At 42.4% G+C, this 27347-nt stretch overlaps 1 long non-coding RNA gene across 1 annotated transcript in view; it reads left to right on the top strand.

Annotated features, from left to right (window-relative positions):
- Positions 1-16578, top strand: part of LOC147106121 (uncharacterized) — a 30852-nt gene extending 14274 nt beyond the window's left edge. Inside the window, exons 2-3 of the long non-coding RNA XR_015081364.1 lie at positions 2804-2932; positions 15664-16578. This is a non-coding gene — a long non-coding RNA (uncharacterized LOC147106121). The remainder of the gene's footprint in view (positions 1-2803; positions 2933-15663) is intronic.
- Positions 16579-27347: the final 10769 nt, after the last annotated feature.

Genomic DNA, 27347 nt, shown 5'->3' with positions numbered 1-27347 from the left:
CTGACCTTGCTAAACTAGGTGAGGTCAGCACATTAACAGTGCCTGAATAACACTCAATTAGATCACATTTAGTAAAACTACACCATTATTTCTTCCAAATAACTCCCACATGTCTGTGATATGCACATTACACTCAATAGTGAAATGCTTAATTCAGTCCAAACACTATAATGTTCTTTTTCTGCCATATTAATCCTTACTGTCTCTTTTGTAGAGAGCACAGATCAATTTTTTCCAACTCTAACATGTTCTTTTGATGTATATTTTTATGCTGCTCTGGAGATTAAGGAGTCCCCAGTTTGAATCCTTTCAGGGTTCACTCAGCCTTTCATCCTTTTGAGGTGGTTAACATGAATACATTTTCTTAGGAGGGATGGGGGAAGGAAGATAATGCTGGGACTGTGCTGGTCACACCATAAAAAATATTCTCTGTGAACACTCCTGGCTGTGAGCAATAGTTCTACCTCATGCTAGCATCTGGTCATTAAAAGATAGATCTCACTGGGTTAGATTTTCAACTTGCTGCCCAAGCGTTAAACTGGCATTATGGATCGGCCACCTGTTATAGAACCAGCCTGATTTTCCTTTCCATTGAGTTCAAATGCAAATGAATATCGGGCATTTTCTGAAACAGGCAGCCAATCTCCAACACTAGTTTTATGCCCGGGCAACAAGTTAAAAAACTACCCCACTCTACATATTTATTTGATGTTTTTTTTCCTCTTCATCAAGGTGAAGGATGCTCATGCTCAAGAACTTAACACTTCCACTTTTGCATCCAAACTGTGCAAACACTTCCAGAGTAAATATAGCATAGCTCTATGCAGAATAAAGCTTCAGCAACATATCTTAGCTCTCAACCTCAGACGAGGACTCTGCTGCACCTGTGTCATACCTGACCTAGGTCTACTGAAGGATTTAACTAATTCTCAAGTGGAAAATTATCCATTGCTTTTTGCAAGCTCTTTTAGCAGAACGTTAAATTCACCCTCACTTGCCAATTTAAAAAAATGCATTGATATATCATTTTGCACGGTAAATATTGAGTGACCTTTGAACATGTCCATAATTAGATGCATGTTGCCACAGCACAGTACAACTTGGTAGTATGTAGAAGCAACATGGTATTTGTGAGGCACTTTGTAGCAACTTTTTATTTGTAGCAATTGTAGTGACATTGACATTTTAAGATGAAGATGACAGAATACTCTCCCAAAGTCTTCCCCCCTCCCAATTATTCTCACACTCCAGCCAAATGATTGTTAGTCACAAGCTAATTATGGATGAGGATGACCATTCAGCCCATCTTAATTCATCTAGAAAAAAAGACCCTAAGGTCCCCTCATTGCTGCATCCTTAAATGATTTCTGGGTTTTTGCCTCCATAGCTCTATCTTGAGGTCTATTCCAATGTTAATCACTCTTTGACATATATAATTTGGGAAAGAATAAAGGGTCTCAAATATGATAGGGCTGCTGGGCATGACAGCCTTCGATCTAGGGTGCTTAAAAGAAATGGGAGATGTACTAAGTGAGCCCCGACTTACATATTTAATAGCTCAGAGACTGGGTTTGTTCCCATGAATTGGAAGGAGGTTAATGTAGTACCAATATTTAAAAAGGGCAGCAAGTCAGAACCATGAAATAATAGGCCCATTAGCTTAACTGCAGATATTGGAAAACTGTTAGACGGGATCATTAGAGATACCCTGTATGACAGAGATACACCTGGACAAAGTAGGCTCCCCACCAGAGACTCCCCACAGGGCTTCTGGAAAATAAAGTCATGTCTCACCAACCTGCTTGAATTACTTGAAGAGGTAACTAGGTTGGTGGATGAATGTAGCCCTGTCAACATTATTTATTTTTACTTTCATAAAGCTTTTGACGAGGTACCTTACAATAGGTTACTTTATAAGAAATTCCTGTGGGATAGGAGGGCGGATCATGGATTGCATAGGGAAATGGTTGTGATCTTGCAGGTAGAAGGTTGTCATTAATGGTAGTGGTTCTGCATGGAGACTGGTTACTAGTAGAGTTCCGCAAGTAACATTTTTGCAAATAAGTGGTGGATAATGTCAACATCAAAGAAAAAGCCAAGGCACCTTCAATGACTTTCAATGGTACCACTATCGCAGAGTTTCACCACCATCAATATCTTGCAGGTCAGCAGGTAAGCTAAACTGGAGCAGCTATAGCAGCACTGTGGCTACAAGATCAGGGCAGAGGCTGGGTGCTATGATGAGTGGTTCACCTGTTGACCCCTTAACATCTACAAGGCTTAAGGCAGGAGTGTAATGGAATACTCACAACTTGCCGGAATGTGAACACTAAAAAGTGCAGCACCGTCCCAGGATAGAGCAGTTTACTTGATCAATGCCCCTGCCACTGGACTCAATATCCACCCCCTCCATCACCAACACACTGTGGGTGCAGAATGAACTGCAGCAATTCCCCAAGTTTACTTCAATAACACCACCATCTCCTATGACCCCCAGCACCGAGAAGCACAAGAGTAGCAATGTTGTGGGAACACCATCACCTCCAAGTTCCCCTCCAAGTCATGCACCATCCTAATTTGGATATTATCACAATTCCATCATCATTACTGTTGTCAAAATCATGCAATTTCCTACCCCATACCATGTGGGTGTACCATCACCACAGGTCTAAGCGGTTCAAGGAGAAAGCCACCACCAGATTCTCAAGGCAATGAAGGATGGACAATAAATGTAGACTGGCCAACTTTACCCACGTGTTGACAACAATTTTTTTTAATGCCTTTGTATCTTCCCTGCTGTCAGAAACCTAGAGGAAATGGAAGAAACCTGGTGAAAAGGAAGAGTTAAATCTTCATAAAAAGATCGACTAAGAAAAAGAAGAGTTCCACTAAGACAACTGGAGATAGATCAAGCAGTAGGAGATCAAAACAGGTAAAGAAACAAAAAGCGTATAGATTGTGAGGGACTAGTCAAAAAGATCACAAGATATGGCAGGAAATGCGGGGGTGGGGGGGTGCCGGGGGAGGCACTGCAGAGTAAGAATAAAGGGAATTCTTGGGATAGGGTGTATGAAAGAGAACAAAACAGAGAATGCAAAGGGAAGCCACATGGATTACAGGAGATGTTAGAAGTGTAACAGAATGGGAAGAAAGAGAGTGTGATGAGTACAATTAATGGGAAGGAGAGAGCAAGAAATCCCATGAGAAAGAGAGCAAAAGATAACATGGATTGCAGTGTGACAGACAGATGAGTGAAAGCAAGAGATACTGTGAATTGCAGCTAAAAAAACCCCAGAAATACAGAGGAGGGAATAGAGTACAAGGAACTTGCAGAGCAGAGAAAACAGATGGCAAGGAATAGAGTCAGATGAGAGCAAAGTAGCAAGGATTGCAAGGGACAAGTAGTCTTGCTCAATTTTTGTTTGCGAACATTATTCATTTGGTTAAGTCTTGGTATGCAGGCAAAGGTTTTTAAATAAAACATGTGAGAATTTGGCTGAGAGGAGCAGATATAAAGAGTGGGAGAAGCAGCTGAGAGGAGCGGATATAAAGAATGGGAGGATCAGCTGAGAGGAGCAGGTATAAAGTGCGGGAGAATCGGCTGGGAGGAGCAGGTATAAAGCATGGGAGAATTGGCAGAGAGGAGTAGTCTGGATGTGATGCAGGGAAGAATCTGAAAAAAAAATTCTAAATTTGAAAAAGTGACGTCAGAGGAGTGTTGGAGCCCGAGGAACTGCAGCTAAGCGATGAATTTATTTTATAACCAAGTCAAGTGTACAATTTATTAGTTAATCAGATCTAACGGGATAAAATTTAAATTAACTAAATAGAGGATACTAACCTTAAAGGGTTCCGAATTTTCATTAAATTAAAATCTGACATATATAAATAATAAATAAGTATGTAATTTGTTTTTTTATTTTTTTTAAACTAAAGCAATCTACCTAATTTTAATTCAGGCTATCAATAAGCAAATAAATATAAAAAACTGGAGATGGCAGGGTAGGCTATGTGTTGGGGCTATGTTATGTGGGAGTTTATGGACAACGAGACTGCCTGGAATCCATAATCTGCAGGAAATATCTCTGTCTTCAGTCACTCCGGTTCAGAGTCATTGAGCTGGAGTGTGAGTTAGAGGCACTCCGAAACATAAAGGAGGGGGAAGAATTTCTAGATAGTTTTACCCAGAACACAATCAGGATGGGGAGTGTGCAACTTTCACGGAGCCAGGTAGCAGGGACTTAGGTGAGGTTGAGAAGGAGGTCCCGCCGACACTGGTCCTGTCCAACAGGTACGATGTACTCTCTACCTGCGGGAAAAGGAGAAAGACTGTGGGGAGGAAAGCCACAATGCAGACCAAGGTTCAGAAGGCTGTCCAAGTGGGGGAAGAGCAAAATAGAAACATGGTAGTGATAAGGTGGTAAGGGATTCTACAGTTAGGGGGATAAATAGCGTCCTCTGCTGCCACGAACGAGAGTCCCAAAGTGTGTGTTGCCCGAGGAATTTGGAAAGGGAAGGGGGGAAATTCAGTTGTCGTGGTCCATGTCGGAACAAACGACTTAGGTAGGAAGAGGGAGGAGGTCCTGCTGAGGGAGTATCAGGAGTTAGGAGCTAAATTAAAAAGCAGGACCTCGAGGGTAATAATCTCTGGATTATTGCTCATGCCAAGTGCAAATTGGCATAGAAACAATCAGATCAGGAGAATTAACATGTGGCTAAAGGGCTGGTGTGGGAAAGAGGGGTTCCTTTTCATGGGACACTTGCACCAATACTGGGACAGGAAGGAGCTGTACCGTTGGGACGGGCTCCACTTGAACTCTAATGGGACCAGTGTCCTAGCGGAAAGGGTAAATAGGGAGGTGGCAAAGGCTTTAAACTAGTAAGACAAGGGCGGGGGGGATCTACAAGAAATGAAACCAGCCTAAATATAAATGAAACAGGAAAGGAGAGCATAAGACAGACTAAACTAAGGGAGGACATAGATGGCCAAGGAATAAATAGAGTTATAGAACAGGAGTGTAAAAAGATGGTTAAAAATAAAGTGAGAGGAACTGCTATTAAAAATGAGTTAAACTGTCTGTACAGCAATACACACAAGGTCAGTGTTAAAACAGGGGAACTGGAGACAATAATACGTTGCGAGGAACCAGATATAGTAGGGATTACTGAGACATGGCTACAGAAAAATTAGGACTGGGAATTAAACATTGCAGGGTATAACATATTTAGAAAAGACAGAAAGGGAAAAAGGAAAGGTGGAGTAGCTGTACTTATTAGGGATAACATAATGGCAGTTGAAAAAAGTGACACAGCTATCAGTAAGACAGAAATAGAATCTATGTGGATAGAAATAAAAGATAATAAAGGATCAATTACACTAGTAGGGGTAGTCTACAGACCACTTAATAGTGGAAGGGAGGTGGAGGAAGAAATCTGCAAACAAATTAGGGAAATTAGTAAGAAACATAGAATAATCATCATGGGAGATTTCAACTACCCTGATATTAATTGACCAGAAGAGGTAGGTAAAGGGAATAAGAATTCCTACAATGTGTACAGGACTCCTTTCTATCCTAATATGCAATAAGCCTTGACATGAATCAGTCATTCATGAAAGAAAGACTTATGAAATAATACTGAGTGGCCTACAGGTGGTGCTGTCCAGGGAGAGTATAAATACTCTGGCATGGGCCCAGCTTGCGCAGGACATTCTTAACAGGAACTAGTGAAGGACACAACTAGACCTCCATGTTGTAAAACAGTTGATTAAGGCTTTGTTTAATGCTTAGACCAAGTGCCTATTAGTTTTCTTACGTCAAGCCTGACAAGGGAGGATTCGCTACTGGATCCAGTAATGAGAAATGATCAGAGCAGATAAGAGAAGTAAAAGTAGGGGAACATCTAGGCAATAGTGACCATAATATAATATGCTTTAAGATAATAATTGAGAAGGCCACAAGTATAACAAAGACCAGGGTAATAGATTGAAAAAAAGTCAATTTTGAGGGGCCGAGAATAGAACTTGGGAAAATGGACAAAATTAGTGGCAAACAATGATGTAGATCAGCAATGGAAAACATTGAAAACAGTGTTCAACAGAGTCCAAGAAAAATATATTACACTAAAAAACAAGAACAAGATAAACACTAATGAGACACCATGGATGAATAAAGACATAAGGGAAAAATTGAGAGTAAGGAAAGAGACATGGACAGCAGAGGAGAGCATGACAAGAGAGAATACGAAGAGATTAGGACAGAAGTCAAAAAAGGCAAAGAGGAACTATGAAATTAAATTATCAAGGAACCTAAAACAAAATAGTATAATATTCTACAGACACATAAATGAAAAAAAGGTAAGTCGGGATAGGAATAGAGCCACTAAGGGATGGACAGGATAAAATCACAGGCAGCAATAGCAAAATAGCAGAAACATTAAATAATTACTCTGCTTCAGTATTTACCAGGGAGACAGGTCAGGTGGACATGACATCAGATGATGAGATTAGAAATGATCAAACTCAGGATAAAACCCCATGGTCCAGACAGATTACAGCTGTGCAATTTAAAAGAATCTAGAAGAGATAGCAGAAGCACTACTACACATATTTAATTATTAGTTAGACCGCACTTGGAGTACTATGTACAATTCTGGTCACCATATTATAAAAGGATATTGAGGCACTAGAGAGGGTACAAAAAAGATTTACATGGATGATACCAGAAATACGAGGTTATACCTATCAGGAAAGAATGAACAGGCTGGATCTTTTTTCTCTTGAAAAGAGGCCGAGGGGGTGACATAATAGGAGATCTTTAAAATTATGAAAGGTTTTGATAGAGTAGACACAGTGAGAGTGTTTCCACGTGTGGGGAAGAGCAAAACTAGAGGCCATCAATATAAGATAGTCACTTCTGTACCCAAAGCGTGGTGAGAATGTGGAACTCACTACCACAGGGAGTATTGAAGCAAGTAGTACAGATGCATTTAAGGGAAGGCTTGATAATCGTATGAGGGAGAAGGGAATAGAGTGGTATGCTGAATGAATTAGATGAGGAAAGACAGAATGATGCTCGAGTGGGGCATGAACGCTGGCATGGACTGGTTGGGCCGAATGGCCTGTTTCTGTGCTGTATATCCTATGTAATCCTATGTAAATACTTGCCAAAGTTCCACGCACTTACCTTACCTCAAATGGTCACTGAATGCAGTAGTAGGGTGGCAAGTAATATTTCAAATGTAGTGCGGAGTATTAAATACTTAACTGAAAACTTAACTTAAAAAAAGAGGGAGTGCCTCTTCTATTAATATTCCTCCTGGATGGTTTACTCTGAGACCACATTTACTGGTTTGCAAGTTTCATAATTTCACAGCAGTCAGATCTACAAAAGTCCTATCAAGAGCCAATTTTATAACTTAAAAAACATAATTGATTCTTAATTATTTGTAGTAATCACGTTTGTATCAGTGCTCCTAGCTTATTTGGAATAACAAGACTTCAAACTGAAACCAACACAAACTGCCACAATCCATCCAAGTTGCCTAAGCACTTCAGTATTTAAATATTTGAACACTTTAAATGAATATTAAGTAGTTTAAACCTAGCAGAAGGGACGTACATTTTTCACTTGTGACAGAGGATACATACCAGGGACCTATTGGCATGTTTATCCTGAATGAAATTCATATTAGACAAGTCATGAGTACATTATAAAGTCATGAGTACATTATAATGTTGGGTCCCTTGCTGGATAAACATCATAACCAATGAATACTAATTTTTTTTGGCCTTTGGACATAAAAAGAAATTCAATAGATTTTGGTTTATAAAATGTTAAAACTTACAAGTAAAGGTAAGATAGATTTTCCATGGATGCAGGTGATGTAGAATACATTTGTCATAGAAAAAATTACATGAACTCAAAACAACAAAATAATTGGGATAATGGAAATATTTTTCTTCCTCTCTGAGCAAAATCAAAAATGACAAGAACAAATGCAGTAACGTTAAAGACTGAGAAACAACAGAGTAAGAAGAGAAAACACTTCATGAAAGTACTCTGTAGCCATTGCTGATTTACCAAATACTGGTGTGAAGAGCTTTGATAATAATTCAATGTTACTGTAAAAACTGATTTGTTCCTCACACTTTAATGAGGTGAATTCAGCTGCTGCCTTGTACATTAAGGTTATAATTTTGGCTACTTCATTTACCTCAGTAGTTAACAGCATTGCATACCGATAACAAAATGCTTATATAGTGAATATATTCATATACAATGAATGAAACGAGTTTGGTGAAAATCATCCATGAAAGTATTATAAGTTTTAAAACACAGCCCACCATGCAAAATGTAATAGACAATAATGGCTTGCCAAATTGATTCTCTTTTAGTGGATTATAGGGTGTATTCTAATCACAGAAGTAGTAGAAACTTGGTGTAAGTTTATTGAAAACTTTTTTTTATCTGTTGAAAGTCTAATATATTGTCGAGATTCAGTTTACACTGAAAAAAAGCTGGTATTTCACATATTTGGTACAGCAAAGTTTGTGTACAGCGCAGTATCAGTTACTCCATATATGGTGCAAACTGGGAAAAATTTCCTTCTACATTAGAGGAGCTGAAATTTTAGAGCAGAAGCAGCTGTGTTGGTAATGGAGGAGGCAATGTTTATTCATTTGGTAATTCAAATAGACATGATAAAGATAAAACTTTAAGACATAATGGGGGTGATCTTTGAGTTCCACCCAAAATGGCGTGAAGTCAGCATGCTGTCCAGCCAAAGCCAGCATTGGGAGGCCCAAATTATGTTATATTCCTCCCTCTGCTTCAAGTATTCATCCACTTTTATCTTTGGTAAAGCATTCTATGCTCCAACAACCCGATGAAAAGAAGAAATTTCTCTCCTCACTCTTAGTACCCATTTTAAACTGATGACCCTCATCGCCAACTCCTGCAACCAAAGGAAGTGGTCTTTCCCTATTCATCCTATCAAAACATTCATAATTTTAAAACTTTAATTAAATCTCTTTTTCGCCTTCTCTGCTTCAATGAAAATATCCCAGTATTACAAGTGTATCCTGAAAACTATTCTTATCACTTGCATTCTTCTGGTGAACTTGCACTCTATGCTCTCGAGCTTTTTTAGTGGAATAAAAAGCAGGCATTTACATTTTGAGTCAAATCTTGCATTCAATATGAAAAAGAAGTAGGGCAAAATTTCCTACCTTGAAAAATTCTGCTAATCAAGCATTTCATCATTTCTATACCTGCATCAAGTTGTGATGTCACAAAAAGTACAGTACTTGCACTTGACAGCTGTCTGAATCATGCTGGTTGTGGGAGGGCTCGAATTGGCTGTCTCTTACACTGAGCTAGTCAGCAGATTAGGCCATTGTGGGGGGGGGGGCAGGGGAGGGGGTGGGCTGCTCCTCCTGACCCCACAAAAACAGCATTTAAAAAAAAAGTCCTTGGTCCTTTTTTGTGCAGCCTCCGGTGGTCCCTTTAAGGATGGGCAGAGTGTACTCAATGCATGCTCCTCCCATTTGTAGCTGAAAATTGCAATTGGGGCCCTACAACTGGCATAATACCCCAATTTGTTTATTTAAGGAGCCTCCATAAAGGAGACACCATAAACAGGCAGGCGGGCTTGTAAGAATTCGCAATAATTTACAGTTCTGAAGATTCATGTTTTTTTGATTAAAGGATCCCTGAGCGATGTGCTTTTAAAATTTCCAGGGATAAAATGGCAGTCACCACATGGCCGAGACAAAAAGGCTTGGAATGCAGCTTTCTGTGTCTGGAAGTAAGGTTCAATGAAGACAAAGGACAATGCTTTGTTTACAAAGCAACTGAATGCTATTAGCATTTGTTTAGATACACCTGAAAACTGCAGAAGAGACTTTTTGTATCTTAAATGGGAAGCGTTAACATTTGAAAGGATTTTAAATCACCCAGTACTGGACTATAGAGCAGATGTATCTCCCTTTTGTTTCAGCAAAGGGAGCTTTGAAAATCACTAACTCAATCTAACCACTTTGAGTTAGCCTATCACAACTTTGGGGTTAATTTTGCACACAGCCCTTGCAAGGCAGAACGGCAGGGGGGCTCACCAGGTATAAAGATAGATGCTGAAGCCAGCTTTTTCTCTGGACTTCCTGGGACGATAAGGTGAGCTCTCTCTCTCTCTCTCTCTCTCTTCGCTGGACCATGTGAGCAGAGATTTTCTGACTCCACACAAGGCAACCTAGCAGGAGTTAAGGGGGGATGGTGATTTAAGGGAATTGCTAAGATTGTTTAAATACATTGTAGCCATTGTACCCCTCATTTTTGCCGTGTGTACCCCCTTGATATATAGTTTTACAATTTTACTGTGTTCGTGTGGGATAGTTTGATATTGTGATTGTAGTTTCTTTTAGTTAATAAAGCTTGATTTTTTTCTCTCATCCAAACCACGTGTTCCGTTTTAATATCATTAATTATAAGTTCCTCCACTCAGAACTAAAGGAGGGGTAGCGATTTGAAACCGCTGTTTGTAAATTGGTTTAGAGTGCAGCAGCGAAAAGACTGCTGGCCAGGTAGATTACCTTAAACCAGTTTAAAAGAAGCCACCGCAATCCTTACAGGGCTGCTCACCCATTTACAGGTCCACCTGAAAATTGCATCGGGAAGGTCTTCGACATTAATGGGTGGCCAAGGTGCCTCCTCCCCCACTCCATTTTCAAATGCTTGCTGCCCCTTTTTCAGGTGACAAACAAGCCGCCAGCAGTTGAAAATCGCTCCCTCTCTCCTGTAGAAGATGCATGTGGCCTTTTTTTTTCAATTCATGGTCACTTTTACTGATACCAGTTTTTTTTTTTTTAAGTTCCAGATTTTCTTTTATTTTTATTTTCAGATATTTTAAATAACTTCAACAGCTATAGTGGGATTTGTACCCACATTCTCTGGATTATTAGTTCAGTAACATAAGCTCCACACTATTGTACCCCCACTCTCGCAAGAAGTAAACACATGATTCAGACAGCTGTCAAGTGCAAGTACTGTGCTTTTTGTGACATCACAACTTGATGCAGGTATAGAAATGATGAAATGCTTGATTAGCAGAATTTTTCAAGGTAGGAAATTTTGCCCTACTTCTTTTTGGTATCAACTGCAAGGATTTGACTCAAAATGTAACTGCTTGATTTTTATTCCACTAAAAAAACTCAAGAGAGCATAGAGCACAAGTTCACCAAAAGAATGCAAATGATACGAATAGTTTTCAGGATACACTTGTGATACTGGGATAGTTTCACTGGAGCAGAGAAGGTAAAGAAGAAATTTAATTAAGGTTTTAAAATTATGAATGTTTTGATAGGGTGGAGAGGGAAAGACTATTTCCTCTGCTGCAGGAGTTGGTGATGAGGGTCATCACTTCAAAATGGGTACTAAGAGTGAGCAGCAAAAAATTTTTTCCCATAGGGTTGTTGGAGCATAGAATGCTTTACCAAAGGTAATGACTGGCAGAGACCATTGCCTTTAAGGTAAAAGATAAATATTTGAAGCAGAGGAAGGAATCAAGAAAGGAGCGAGAGAAAAAAACAGGGAACTATAGACAACAACAACTTGTATTTATATAGCGCCTTTAACGTAGTAAAACGTCCCAAGGCGTTGCACAGGAGTACTATGACACAAAAAATTTGACAGAGACCAGTTAAGTCTGACATCAGTAGTAGGGAAAATGCTAGAATCTATTATTAGGGACATGGTAACAGGGCACTCAGAAAATCATAATGGCCCAGAAATTCGGCTCTCCCCGGGTGAGTACGCACGGGGTACTCACCCGTAGGCCGAATGGAATTGCCGGTTTCCTGCATGCACTGCGCATGCGTGGGAAACCGGCACTTCCGATCCTCTGAACGAAGAGGTTCAGAGGTCTAACGCGCGCGCAGGGGAGGCTGCGCGTGCGCTTTGAACTTAGTTTTTTTTTTACAGGTTTTCCCGGGAGGGTAAGTCTGCAGGATTTACACATTTAAAAAGCAGGCGTAAGGCCTGCTTTTTGCAAGGTAAGTGGTCAATTAATTAAAATTAAAACATTTTTTCCACAGGTTTATTATTTTTAAATACTTTAAAGCAAAGTAAATTTATTTTTAGCCCCGTTATAATATAAAACTATTTTTTTCAAAAAGTTAAATTATTGTTTAAAATAGTTATTTAATGTAATTTATAGTTTATTTAAAAAGTGTGATTTAAAAAAAAAAATTTGAAGGTTTACTGCTATTTTGGGCCCGTAGTATTTATAAGTTTTGACAGGTCTACCTGTCAATCTTATGAATGGGCTTTTCCCTCCTCTGATTGGCTACCCATGGCTCACGTGATCCCAGGGGATGCATCGCACTAACTACGCCCCTGGGATACGCAAGCACAGCGGGCCGGCAGCTGGGCCAGGCCCCGGAGCGGAATTCCACGGGGCCCTACAGCTCAACTGCCGGCGCGCAAGGTAAGTGCAGGTCGGGGGCTTACACCCACGGGAAGCCCCCGACCCGAATTTCTGGGCCAATATGATTGGGCAGAGTCAACACAGATTTATGAAAGGGAAATCTTTGACGGTGGCTGGACAAGTTGATAAGGCCGTTAAAAAAGCATATGGGATCCTTGAGTTACAAATAGAGGCATAGAGTACAAAAGCAAGGAAGTTATGCTAAACCTTTATAAATCACTAGTTAGGCCTCAGCTGGAGTATTGTGTGCAACTCTGGGCACCACACTTTAGGAAGGATGTCAAGGCCTTGGAGAGGTTGCAGAGGAGATTTACTAGAATGGTACCAGGGATGAGGAACTTCAATGTGTGGAGAGACTTGAGAAGCTACGATTTTTCTCCTTAGAACAGAGAAGGTTACGGGGAGATTTAATAAAAGTGTTTAAAATTAGGAGGTGTTTTGATAAAGTAAATAGGGAGAAATGGTTTCCACTGGCAGGAAGGCCAGCAACCAGAGGACACAAATTTAAGGTAATTAGCAAAAGAACCAGTGGAGAGATGAGGAGAATTTTATTTACGCAGCGAGTTGTTATGATCTGCATTGCATTGCCAAAAAAGGCGGTAGAAGTAGATTCAGTAGTAATTTTCAAAAGGGAATTGGATAAATATTTGAAGGGGAAAAACTTGCAGGGTTACGGGGAAACAGCAGGGGAGTGGGACTAATTTGTTAGCTCTACCAAAGAGCCGTCACAGGCACGATGGGCTGAATGGCCGCTTGCTGTGTTTTATGATTCTAAGTTTAACGCAGCATTTGAAAAATAAAAATTAGGTTACCAAATTTTGATAGTACTTTGATATTTTATTCAGAATGATCTAGAAATCAGTAGTGAAAACAGTGGCTTTTAAAGTCTTTTAATTGCCATCTTTTTCTTGCATTTCAAATATATATATAAATAAATATTTAATTATGCTTTCCATAAGGGATAATTATGTCACTTGATAAGAGCTGCAGAAGACCATAATTAGGGATGTGGTTAGACTTTATTTCGTCCCTTTTTTATATCCTATAGTATATAATGAATTTTGGTCTGCTAAAGCCAGGATTGCTCATCGTTTTTGTTGCTATAAACATGTAAAACAGCAGGGGTAATTTTTACCTTCACCGCCTGAGGTAGAGCACATCGCTTGCTTGCTGTAGAATCCACCTGATTTTCATCTCAATGAAAACAATGTTTCAAGCCCATATTTTTCCATTTCTGTGTTCGGCATGCCAATTCCACAGTGACTTCTTCAGTTTGTGTGCCTTACTTTCTTACTCTCTGAAAGATTCAACACTTTCTTTTTCTCTCAAACATTGCTCTTCCTGCACCACACTACTGTTTTTGACACAATATTGTGGCATTTCCTCCATTTTCTGCTTTGCAGCCATTTTCAGCTGACGAGTTTTAAACAACCAAGATTTACTTTCCGCCACTCCAAGATATTCACGAGTTCTGACTGGAAATATTTTCCTACACTTTTGTCTGATCCTTTGTTTCATTCTTGGGAGACTGTCCCTGTGATTTCCTATTAAAGGCCCTACCTGGAGATTACGGATGGTGCAATTTGAGCGCCTTTCACGTAACAGAAGGTGCTGTTCTACTGTCAATAATTAGTCATGCAAAGTTACATTCACAACACTACCTACCTGTGGAATCCCAAGATCACTCAGTTTTTAATATTTAATGTACAATAGATATATAATATTGACTATGGTGGATCTACTCTGTTAGCTATTACAGTGAAATTATAAAGAATGAGTTTATGACTTAGCTATAAAAAGCAAATAGAGGAAATGTTCTCACTGTGCTACTTCACAGGTATTATTGCTCAAATTTACAAAGATCACATAATTACTTCCCCTGAATGGACATCGTTAGGCATCAGCTACTCTTTAATATAGTGGCTGTTGATGTTCTATTAGCTACTGACTCAAAAGCAAAAGGGACGAAAAAGAGAATAAACTTTGTCCATGAACAATATGCGTCATTAAAAATAAATTTCAAAGGTCGTTGATGGTTATAAACTGGTTGACTTTTGTGTGTGTGTGATTTAAAATGTCACCTGCATCCCACAATCAGATTTACTTCCAGATATCCATTACTCTAGATTTAAACCATCTGAACCTCTTGATTAGATTACCGCCATACTGTCATTTCCCAGGTGTTTGTTACTCTGTATATAAACCATGTGTATTTCTTAATAAATTACAGTCTAGGAATCACTTCCAGCTAGCCATTCAGGTATCCATTATTCTATACATATCTGTAAACTGCAAAGAAACAAAATTAAGTTTCCAGTTTTTTTTAACCATGCAAATTTGAACCAACATACATTTATCCCCTATATTTGTTGTTATTTTCCAGTCTTCATTAGGTTCCCCCATAGTACTGTACACTATTCCCTCACTGAGCCATTGCCATGATTTCTGCTTGTGTTGGGAAGTGAGTAACACACATCAGTCTGGTTGCTTACAAAACTGTTAAATCTCCAACTTCTTCCAGTTCTGATGAAAGGTCATCGACCGGAAACGTTAATTCTGTTTCTCGCTCCACAGATGCTGCCTGACTTGCTGAGTATTTCCAGCCTTTTTTGTTTTTAAGTCCGATTCATGCTCCAATTTTCTCTTTCCTTTTGTGGAAAAGACACTGGCTCGTCAGTTATCTAAAGAGTCAAATCCTAAATAAATTTCACACATTTATATCAATTTCAGACACTGCTCTCAACTAAATTTACAATAAGCAAGTCAACATTTGAATAACTGGGTCATAATTTAATTGTCTTTGTAACCTATGTTATTTATTTTGTCATTTAACCCCATCTACTAAATAGTTGCAAACTTACTGTTTAAGTGCTGCTAACTATGATTCCAAAGTTAATAAACAATTGCTGGTTCACAACATTGTTGTCTGTCTGTCTTTGAAAATTGGCAAGGAACAGGTTAATTCATTCACTCAGTAGCCTGTGCGGATATTGATGGGAGATTGGTAGTTTAAATGCTCATACCTACCTAAACTAAATGAGTCAACATCAAATTTTAGATTGTGCTTCCCATTCCCAAGTCATCTACATATTGATAATAAAAGTGGATCCAACATGGACCTGAGGTACACCAATTTCTTCTTCAATCTGAACAACATACCTTAACCATTACCATTTGTTTCAGATCCATCAGCCAACTTTCTACAATAGCAAAATACTGCGGATGCTGGAAATCTGAAATAACAACAGAAAATGCTCGAAACACTCAGCAGGTCAGGCAGCATCGAGGAGAGAGAAACAGAGTCAACGTCTTGAGTTGGGAACCCTTCGTCAGAACTGGAGAAGGTTAGAGAAGAGAGATTTTTAAGCAGGGGCAGGGAGGAGGGGAGGAAAGAACAAAGGGAAGGTCTGTGATAGGATGGAAGGCAGGAGAGATTGACTGACAAAAGGGATGATGATGCAAGGCAAAAGAAGAGGTAATGGGACAAGTTAAGAAACAAAAGATGACTCTAGATGAAGTGTGAATGATGATGACAGCATCATTAACAGCTACCACGTGAGAAAACAAGAGAAAAAAATATATAAAGAAATACAGAGGCCGAGGTTATAGCCTGAAATTGTTGAACTCGATGTTAAGTCCAGAAGGTTGTAAAGTGCCTAATAGAAAGATGAGGTGCTGTTCCTCAAGCTTACGCTGAGCTTCATTGGAACAGTGTAAGAGGCCGAGGATGAAGAGATCCGAGTGGGAGTGGAGGGGATAATTAAAGTGACATGCGACCAGAAGCTCGGGGTCACGCTTGCGGACTGAACGGAGGTGTTCCGCAAAGCGGTCACCCAATCTGCGTTTGATTGCCCCAATGTAGAGGAGACTGCAACGTGAGCAGTGAATACAGTATACTAAATTGTAAGAGGTACAAGTAAATCACTGTTTCACCTGGAAGGAGTGTTTGGGGCCCCGGACGGTGGGAAGAGAGGAGGCAAAAGGGCAGGTGTTGCATCTCCTGCGCTTGCATGGGAAGGTGCTGGACGAAGGGGAAGGGGCGTTGGGGGTGATAGAGGAGGGGACCAGGGTGCCGCAGAGGGAGCGGTCCCTTCGGAATGCTGAAGGTGGGGGGGGGGGGAAGATGTGTTTGATGGTGGGATCACGCTGGAGGTGGCGAAAATCGTGCGGGATGATCCATTGAATGTGGAGGCTGGTGGGGTGAAAGGTGAGAAAATGGGGAACCCATGCTGCTACATTTCTTCTTAGACCATACCCCAGAATTTTTCAAACAAGCCTCTCGTGAGGCACCTTATCAAATGCCTTCTGAAAATCCATATGCACTGCATCTACTATTCATGATTATCTCTGATCGAGTCCAGCATGGTTGTTCACTTAGCTGAAACATCTTCAAGTAGGTGGCACTGTGGATGCTGCTTTCCCTTCTCCACACCACAGCCACCTGCTGCTTCTGCCTCCCCCAACTGCAACCCTCAAGGTTCCCCTTCCCTAGAGTGCTAAAAGCTACATTCCTGAACATTACCAGAAACTTTCAACTTCTCATACTTTTAAAATGACTGAAAATGGTGAATAGCTTGGAAATCGATTCCCAGTAATCACTAGGAACAGTTTTTGCCACTCCTGGGAGGGGCGGTTGGCTGTGACTTCAGGACTCATGGCGTAAGGTTATGTGAGGACAGGTTTGTTTGGTTCAAGGTACATGGGGGTGGCCACACAGAGAAGGGCAATTTGTTCAAAGGATTTCCTCAAATTAATTTGCATTATCAAAAATACTCACCTGTACTATCTTCCCCCTCCTGATTCTCTCTTGCCACCCAGATCCTTGCAAACTCCCTCCTCCCATGACCTTCAATCCCAAGTCCTAGGATCATCTTCCCAACATTACTAATCCACACAACCCCCAACAGGTGGACGTAAAAGATCCTATGGTACTATTTCGAAGAAGAACAGGGAATTTCTTCCCAGAGTCCAGGTCAATATTAATCCCTCAAACAACATCTTTAAAACAGATTTGTTGTGTATGCACCTTTAAGAGAATAACTGGTCTCAGACTGCAATACCGGCAGTGACCACCCCTGTATAAAAGGCGCTAGTGAGCCTCTGTGTTTTTAGTTTCACTATTGACTTCCACCACTAAAGACTTATTTTGTTCCACTCCTGCTGTCCGTGTCTCAATCATTCACGGACGTAATACTGGCGCCGAGTAAGAAACGAACTTACCTGCAACTCGGCAGCACCTCAGACAACGTTATTGAAGGTCGAAGCCAGAAGAAAGAAAAAAAAAAAAAAAAATCCAAAGAAACTCGAGAAACGGGCGTCGACCGGGGCCAACCGCCCTCCAAATCGTCGGATTGAAAACTTGCAGGAGAGACTGTCAAGAGCCAGGCTTGGTTGCCCGGTCTGTGGTTTCCCAGCTAATCGGGCTGGTGGCAGGTAGTGCACTGATCCTTCCTGGGCTGCGGCGGGCTAGAGCTCGATCGGGTGGCTTTTCAACGGGGCCGGGCAGCGAGTCGGGAAGCAAAGAGAGAGAGAGAGAGGGTGGAGCACACAGGGCGCGGCCGGTGCTTCGAAGCCGGGCGGCGTTCGGACCTAAGAAGAGGGAGGGAAGTGTCCCAGAGGGCCCGCTCCACGACGGGAAAATAATAAAGAAAAAATATTAAATGCGCAAGAAACCGTGGAAAGCAGCGCTAACAACAGCGGGGAAGAAGGCAAAGCGCGGGAGGCGCCATTTTGTTAAATCGGGGAAGAAGGCAAAGCGCGGGAGGCGCCATTTTAGATTTGCAAGATGCCGAAGACTGGCTGTATCACTGCTTTTGAGAATACAATAGAGGACTGGACCACGTATGTGGAAAGAGTCGAGGTATGTTTCGAGGCAAACGAAATAGCGGAGGAGAAAAAGGCATCGATATTGCTAAACTTAATGGGCGCTAGAACGTACGGCCTATTGCGGGACCTGATTACTCCAGCCAAACCGAAGGCGAAGAGGTTTAACGAAATTGTTGCTGTCCTACAGGAACACCTAAACCCTGCACCGCTGTCGATAGCAGAAAGATTTAAATTCCACAGGAGAACTCAGCACAAAGATGAGAGCAATGCTGAGTATCTTACGGAACTACGCAAGCTATCAAAGCACTGTCAGTTCGGAGCAGGACTGGCAGATACCCTACGGGACAAATTTGTCTGTGGACTCCTGAGTGAAGGAACACAGAAGAAGTTACTCTCAGAGAAAGAGCTGACGCTAGATAAGGCTTTCAGCATGGCAGTATCATATGAAGCAGCAGCCAGGGGAGCTGCAGAAATTCAACAAAAACCACAGGAATACAGCACCCACGAAATGACACGGGGATTTGCAAAATGTTATCGCTGCGGCAGAACTAACCATGACCAGAAGGACTGCTGGTCCAAAGACAAAATATGCAGGCAATGCGGGAAGATGGGACACATTGCACGAGTTTGCAGGTCTGGGAAGAAGACCAGCAACAACAAAAAGGCTACTAAGGAACCGTACAAGAAAGTACAAAAGATGACGGACAGTAGTTCCGAAGACCAGATGAGCGATAGTGAATCCGGGAACAGGAGACTAAGCTGTCTCAAACTTCACAATGTAATCGCAAAAGAGGATCACCGAACCATTTGGGTCACCCTCACGATAGCAGGGTCCCAAGTTAAAATGGAATTGGATACAGGATCAGCGCTAACCGTCATGAATCGACGAGACTACGAGCGGCTATTTTCACACATACCCTTGAGAGAGACATCCATCGTCTTGACGACGTATACGGGGCAAAAAGTATACCCCAGAGGAAAAATAAGGGTGCCTGTCGAATACAATGGCAAGAAAATACGGAAATTGTATCTCTACATACTGCCAAATGGTGGACCACCGTTATTGGGACGGGAATAGATCAGGAAGATAAACTTAGATTGGCACTCCATTCATGCAATGACGGTGGACGGTAAAAAAGATGAAGACGTCACTCCTGGACGATTGTCAACAATCTTAGCTAACGCCAAAGAGGTATTTCAACAAGAACTGGGCACACTTAAAGGCGTAACCGCCTCGATAAAAATAGAAGAGAATGCAGTTCCCAAGTTTTTCAAAGCAAGACCGGTACCATATGCAATTCGCCCAGCCGTCGAGGCAGAGCTGGAGAATCTGGAGAAGGCGGGCATGTTGTCTAAGGTCGACTGGAGCGAGTGGGCAACACCCATCGTTCCTGTCATGAAGAAAACATTAAGCAATAAGTCCGGGGAGCCAAGGAAGATTCGCATCTGTGGGGATTTCAAGGTGACGGTGAACCCAGTCCTTCACACAGTACAATATCCTCTTCCAAGGATAGAAGACATCTTCGCCTCACTGTCTGGAGGGAAGCGTTTTACAAAAATTGACCTAGCACAAGCATATTTGCAGATGGAGGTTGAAGAGTCCTCTAGGAAGTATCTCACGATAAACACTCACAAAGGTCTTTACCAGTATCATCGATTGGTATTCAGAGTAGCATCGGCTCCGGCGATATGGCAAAGAGCGATGGAACAAGTCCTGCAAGGGGTTCCGGGGACTCAGTGTTACTTGGACGACATCCTTGTGACAGGTGAAGATGACAGTGAACACCTTAACAACCTAGAACAGGTGCTCACTAGACTACGGGAACATGGGCTGCGAGCCAACCGCCCCAAGTGCGAATTTCTTAAGAAACAGATATCGTATTGTGGCCACGTGATTGATGAAGAGGGGTTACATAAGTCCCCTGACAAAATTGAAGCGGTTGTTAAGGCCCCAGCGCCTGAAAATGTGTCGCAACTGAGATCATTCCTCGGATTGGTGAATTACTATCATAAGTTTTTGCCGAATTTGTCGACAATTTTGCACCCACTGAACGCCCTGCTACGAACGGGGGTAGCATGGAAATGGAGCGATGATTGTAAGCGTGCTTTTCAGAAGAGTAAGGACTTAATCACTTCAAGGGAAGTATTGGCTCACTACAGCCCAGCACTGCTGATCAGACTGGCGTGTGATGCGTCTCCCTACGGCATTGGGGCGGTACTGTCACATAAATTCCTTGATGGTTTAGAGAGGCCGATAGCTTTTGCGTCACGCTCGTTAACTTCTGCCGAGCGTAACTATGCTCAGATTGACAGAGAGGCCCTCAGCCTAGTGTGGGGGGTGAAGAAGTTCAATCACTACCTGCACGGTCAAAAATTTACTCGACTAACCGATCATCAACCTCTTGTCTCCATTTTCAACCCTCAGAAGGGCGTACCGATAATGACAGCGCAACGGCTGCAGAGATGGTCCCTTTTCCTAGGGGCACACCAATATGACATCGAGTACAAAGGAACTAAACAGCATGGAAATGCTGATGGATTGTCACGCCTACCGTTGCCGACGGTGGAAGAAGATGACCTTGCAGTGGATCCAATGGAGTTATTCCACTCGACCATAGTCGAATGTCTCCCTGTGACGAATGCAAACATAGAAAAGGAAACACGGAATGACCCGACACTATCACGGGTCTATGATTTAACGGTGAAGGGATGGCCAGCACATGGCGAACCACTGCTGCCAGCATTCTCGCCGAGAAGAGAACAGCTGTCAGTGTGCAGAGGAACCTTGATGTGTGGATCCAGAGTAGTAATTCCACCTAAGTTGATGGATAGAGTGCTCAATGAGCTTCATGAGGGTCATCTGGGTGGGGTAAAAATGAAGAACTTAGCCAGAGCGTTTGTGTGGTGGCCGGGAATCGATAGAGAAATCGAAGAGATGACCAAGAGCTGTGCAGGATGCCAGAAGGTCCAAAACGCCCCACCACAAGCTCCTCTGCATCCATGGGAGTGGCCCTCATCTCCATGGCAAAGGGTGCACATTGATTTTGCTGGTCCCTTCATGGACTCGATGTTTTTAATTGCGGTGGATGCACATTCAAAGTGGCCAGAGGTAATAAAAATGTCCTCAACCACCACGGAAAAAACTATCACAGTTTTACGAACCATATTCGCCAGGAATGGGCTGCCTGAACAGATTTGCTCTGACAATGGACCACAGTTTGTGTCTGAAGAGTTCCGGAGGTTCTTAAAGAACAATGGTGTTAAGCACTATACATCTGCCCCATATCATCCAGCCACTAATGGATTGGCCGAGAGGTTTGTCCAAACATTCAAGAAGGCTATCAAGGCAATGTGTAATGAAGATATACCCCTACAACACAAGGTGGACAACTTCTTGTTTGCCTACTGGAATGCGACACATGCAGTTACCAACCAAACCCCAGCCATGATGTTCTTCAATCGAAGACTATGATGCCGCTTGGATTTGGTTAAACCAAACGTCCGAAGAGATGTGGAGAACAGGCAGTTTCAGAATATGAATGAAAGGCCGACCAGGAGTTTTAAGATAGGTCAACCAGTTTTGGCCCGGGACTACCGCACTGAGAAATGGCATCCAGGAATGATTTGTACACGGCAAGGACCTCTCATGTATACCGTGGACGTTGGAGAGAGCATTGTAAGACGCCATGCTGACCAGATTCTAGAGTCACTGGAAAACGTCAACTCCACACCACGATCTGATACACCTGGCAATGAAATCGACGTACCAATTGCAGCTACCACAGAATCGGTGATATTGGAAGATGAACCAAACAACGACATTGATCTCGACTCAACATTGCCAGAAGAACCTGATACCCCAAAGAGGCGTTATCCAGACAGAATCAGGAAGCCTCCTCAAAGACTGAACTTATAATTGCTTAAACTTAACCAATGTATCTAGCAACCGTAATTGTGATTGTAATTAGTTATCATTTAGTTGTTAAATGAATGTTATGTACTGTTTATCTAAAAGGGGAGGAATTGTTGTGTATGCACCTTTAAGAGAATAACTGGTCTCATACTGCAATACCGGCAGTGACCACCCCTGTATAAAAGGCGCTAGTGAGCCTCTGTGTATTTAGTTTCACTATTGACTTCCACCAGTAAAGACTTATTTTGTTCCACTCCTGCTGTCTGTGTCTCAATCATTCATGGACGTAATAAGATTATCTGGTCATTATCACATTGCTGATTGTAGGACCTTGCTGTGTGCAAATTGGCTGCAATGTCTCCTACATAACAACAGTGAGTACACTTCAAAAGTATTTCAATGGCTGTAAAGCGGTGTGGGATGTCCTGAGGTCGTGAAAGGCGTTATATAAATGCAAGTCTTTTTTCTTACTGGTTTACAGTTTTCAGGAAAATATGCACATAATCATTCAATGCAAGCCTGAAAGTAACACTCATATGTAATAAAACACAAGCTTCAAATTAGTAGCCCTGATGCTATACTGTGCGCTACAGTGCATAAAGCAACATACTATCCAACTCATCAATGCCAGGGGAGGTCTACTAACATGTAAAAAAAATCCATGGATATTTGAGACAAAATAATCAGCTCACTTCAACATCAAAAGCATTTTTTCATTCAAATCTATTGAAAAGTCCTTAGTGGGAAAAAAGTTTTTCATTTCAGCTTTAATTAATAAACCTCATTATATTACTACGAGTATCGCTTAGAGACAATAAAGGTTCAGTTTTTAACAACAATAACAACTTGCAAGTCCCAAGGCGCTTCACAGGAGCGTTATCAATTTGATACATAAGAAGATATTAGGACAGGCAATCAAAAGCTTGGTCAAAGAGGTAAGTTTTAAGGAGCATCTTAAAAATGAGGAGAGAGAGGCAGGGAAGTTTAAGGAGGGAATTCCAGAGTTCAGGGCCCAGGCAGCTGAAGGCACAGCCTTGATGAAAATCGGTGATGTGCAAGAGGCCAGAATTGGACCATTTGATATGCAGTAATTATTTTCATCAGTTGATTATCACAATGATTTTCTCACAACCATTTTTAAAAATTGTATCTTATTAACCATAGTTCTTTGCCCCCCTGTATTTTTTAAAGACAAAATCTGCATAATCTAGTTTTCTCAAAATTTATACCTGATTAAAAGAACAACTTTACAGCTGTGACCACCATGTATAAAATAAAGATGTGCTTTTTAGCAAACTAACCCCAAATAATCTAAAGAATGATCCCTTTGGTAACCCACTTTTAACCTTTACCATTTATGACCACCCTCATTTTTCAAGCCGTGACTATTTATATTATGGAATCCTTTCTTTCTCTCTTACTTATTCACCAATAACTTTCTGAAAATCCAATTAAATGATTTCAATAGATTTTTTTCTGTACTGCGTCTTCAGACTAGTTAGACATTTCCTAAATTCTGTTAACTGATCTCAACAGGTTAAGCTTGTCCAAGTGTCCATGACTAGATCTTTCCAGAACATGTAATTACACCTACAACTGATGCCAGACTTAATAGTGTGTAGTTTCCAGATATGTTTCATGAGCCTTTTTAAGTAATAATTACGGTAGCCACTGTCAAATTCTCAGGGATCTGTGTTTTAGACTGCAAATTCTAGTAATGTAATATCCATCCATTCTTTTGGTTTTGGAATTGTGTAAGCATTTCGATATGTGCCCCTGGAAGAGCTACAGCAGGGGTGGCTGTGATAGTTGAGTATTCCTAAGAGGATGAGAAGAATCACAGGGCATCCAGTGAGTTCAAGGCGAGCGAAGCCAATGAGCAAATTTGTGTGAGGTGACAAAAAAATGGAAATCATCCCCTTCCTCAGTCTCTTGCAGATCGTTTTTAGTTTAATATTTATACTTTATAAGCTCAAAGACAAACTGGAGCTTGTGAAGCATTTTTGTCCAACATTTAGTGTGGCATTTGCTTCTTTAATTCGGTCATGGTACAAAAAGGATTAAAAAACAGCATCACACATAGGAGTGAGTTCCAGCTCATTTTGATATAATCGTTGCCAAATTATTAGGTGTTGTGAGGCAGATGCCATTCAATTCAAAATACAAGTATCTTGTGTAATTTATTCAAATATATTTTTGATTGTAAATTCAAAAAAGCTATCAAACAGTAATTTACATTCACTGGGCCTCAGTTCCATTTTGGAAGGTATTTTTAGCCTGTTTAAAAAAAGTCAGAGTCTGTCTGTAGACTTCAGAGAGATAGGGGTCGATTTTAACTCAGGTGCGGGCAATTGTCGGGTTCCCCGAATTTCATGATTCCCACACGAATCTAAGTGGATGTGTGAGATTGATGCAATTTTAACTCAATTGGCCAATTGATTTCCAACGTGTGGGAAGCCTTTGCAAGTGGGTTTTTCATGACTGCAAGTCCCCTCCGATGATGTCATCATTGCTGCTGCATTTAAGGTCCACAGCAAGCTTTGCTTCCTCTGCAGGCTTCCAAGCACAGGAGCCTGCAGGAACAATGGCCAGCAGGAGGGCAAGAGCTGTGCCTAAATTTGATGAGGAATCACTGCAGGCATTGTTGGATGGGGCTACGGCCCACAGGGAGGAAGAGGCCTCCCAGTCAGACCAAGGCTGTGTGGCTACAGGGGTAGTCAACTCCTTGGGGCTCACATGGCGCACCTGGATGCAGTGTAGGAAAAGATTCCATGACCTTCATCGCACTGGAAAAGTAAGTATGAAGTTTCCATCACCCTCAATTTGAGCCCCATTGCCTTTCCTCACCAGCACTCAGCTTTAGCAATCTCTTCCTCCACATCCCACTTGACACTCACATCCATGCACCCTTAGCCATTCCCTCTCTCTCTATGCTCACATTCAACTAACTATTCGACCATGCAGCCCTCACACTCCGATGCTTTGAACACAACTGACAACACACAGGGAGGGCCCTTGGTCTTGCAACCTCACTCCATCTTTGTCTCCTTCTAAGTATCTATGTTATGCAATCTCTACACTCACTCCTTCATTCTCACTCAACCTCCACTTGTCTCCCTCATTGCAGGAGAAGAGTGCTCACAACAGGAAATAGTGAGCCAGGACAGGAGGAGGGCCACCCTCATTAGCCCAGCTCACCCCCTGGGAGGAAGCCGTCCTGGAGATTGTCGGGGCTGACACAGATGCAGAAGTTGGGGAAGGACAGACAGGTGCATCCCTGCAAGCTGGTGACAGAATAGTTTTCCATCTCTCTCATTGACATTGCATGAGTCGCTGATAATGATTCTGAAGCTACATCATATGGACTTATGATCATCTGCAAAATGGAATGTGCATGTATCCTTGGCATCACATCTCTAACTTTTTCCTTGACTCCCCCACAGGACCATCGCGAGCCCCCGTCCCCACTGTGCAGGAGGAAGAGCCTGAGATTCCAGACTCCTCAGAGGAATCTGCAACCTCTGAGGGCGCAGCGTCAGCAGAAATAAGCGCACCCAGCACCAGCGCAGACACTCACACCTCGGGGGGACCTTCGGGACATAGAGTAGTGTTGTCACCTGGTGTATCACAGCTCACAAGTGAGCATCAGCAGATTGTGGAGACGGACAGCAGTGGAGAGTCCTCGTCGGAGGGCACAGGACTCTGCCAGCTCGGCTCAGCTGCATGTCGACCCTCTGCCTCTGGGTCCATCCATAAGATCAGAGGTGATGGAACTCCATGCACAGATGCAGGAGTCTCTGGCAGGTTTTGTCTCCAGGGTCGCTGCAAGTATGGAGTGAATGGAGGAGTCCATAGCGAACATGAGCAGAGCTTTTGTGGAGTCAGTGGCGCATGAACGCATCAACACGAAAAGGATGCCTACCTACGTGGAAATGATTGCTGCCTCTATGGTAAGGCTGGCTACAGTAGAGGAGAGGAGGGCTATGGCCATGGAGGAGGTTAGTCACCAGGGTATGGAAAACATGGTGAGTGTTCAGAATAGAATGACATCTCTTGAGGAGCGATGGGCATCTATTGAACAGAGAAACCAGACCTTCATGGAAGTCCTTCTGAGTAGGACTGCCATTGCAGATACGGGTCCCCATGGCCCCCCTGATGTGCAGCAAGGTGCTCCCAAGCCACTTGCAGGCGCGGAGGGGGAGCTGACCCATGAGAGGGAGGTTGGTGGCAGGCCTCAAGGAAGTGGGGGTTCCTCTCCAAGCGCTCACACGTCCATGCCACTGCAGAGCCCTCGGTCAGAGCCCCACCGGAGTCCACACCCAAGTGAGATAGACATCTCAACCCCTGCACAGCCGCAGGAGCAGCAGACTGCTGACGAGCCCTCACAGGCTCGCCACCCCAGAGGACGCCCGCCAAAGGTGTCGAGACAGGAGCAGCAGAAAAGTGAGCAAGGGGCCTCCACATCTGCTAAAGCCACAGGGGAACCACTACACAGGAGCACGCGTAAGAGGAAAATAAAGCACAAGTAGTCACAAGAGTAGTCACTTGGGTGAAATGTTGTGTATATTGTAAAAATGCCATCAGTTGGTTCTTGTGCATAAAAATTCTGATGGCAACTGTTGCCGTTCTGGCGTGTGTCATTTTGCAAATGGGGCTTTCACATTGAGGGCTTAGGATTACTTGCAGTTGTCAGGATGCTGGTCAAATAGCTAGGAATCCACAGGGTTTGGCCATTGTCGATGCTCAGGTAAGAAGCTGCGAGGCAAAAGAGTTTGATTTACTAGGCTAAGCAAGTCTGGCCAGGATGAGTGCGTTCCTTGCATCCTGGGCAGCAATGTTCTCGCGTAATGCTACCGCTGGTTGATGGGCATCTGCAGGATGCTCGTTTTCCTCCTCCTTCTTGTTTTCCTCCTCCTCCTCCCTCCTCCTCCTCATCATCTGAGGAGGGTATGTGAGGAGCCACTTGGTCCTCAGGAATCTGCAAGCCATGACGCTGTGCCATGTTGTGGAGTGCACAGCAAACCACGACAATTCTGGAGACCCTGGCTGCTGAGTACTGTAGGGCTCCACCTGATCTATCCAGGCATCTGAAGCACATCTTCAGCAAGCCGATAGTTTGCTCGATTAT

This window comes from Somniosus microcephalus, chromosome 16 (assembly GCF_052327205.1).
Source record: "Somniosus microcephalus isolate GS21.2 chromosome 16, FLI_Smic_1.0, whole genome shotgun sequence".
Classification (NCBI taxonomy): Eukaryota; Metazoa; Chordata; class Chondrichthyes; order Squaliformes; family Somniosidae; genus Somniosus; species Somniosus microcephalus.
Note: the sequence above shows the minus strand (reverse complement) of the source record. Positions and strands in the feature narration are given on the sequence as shown.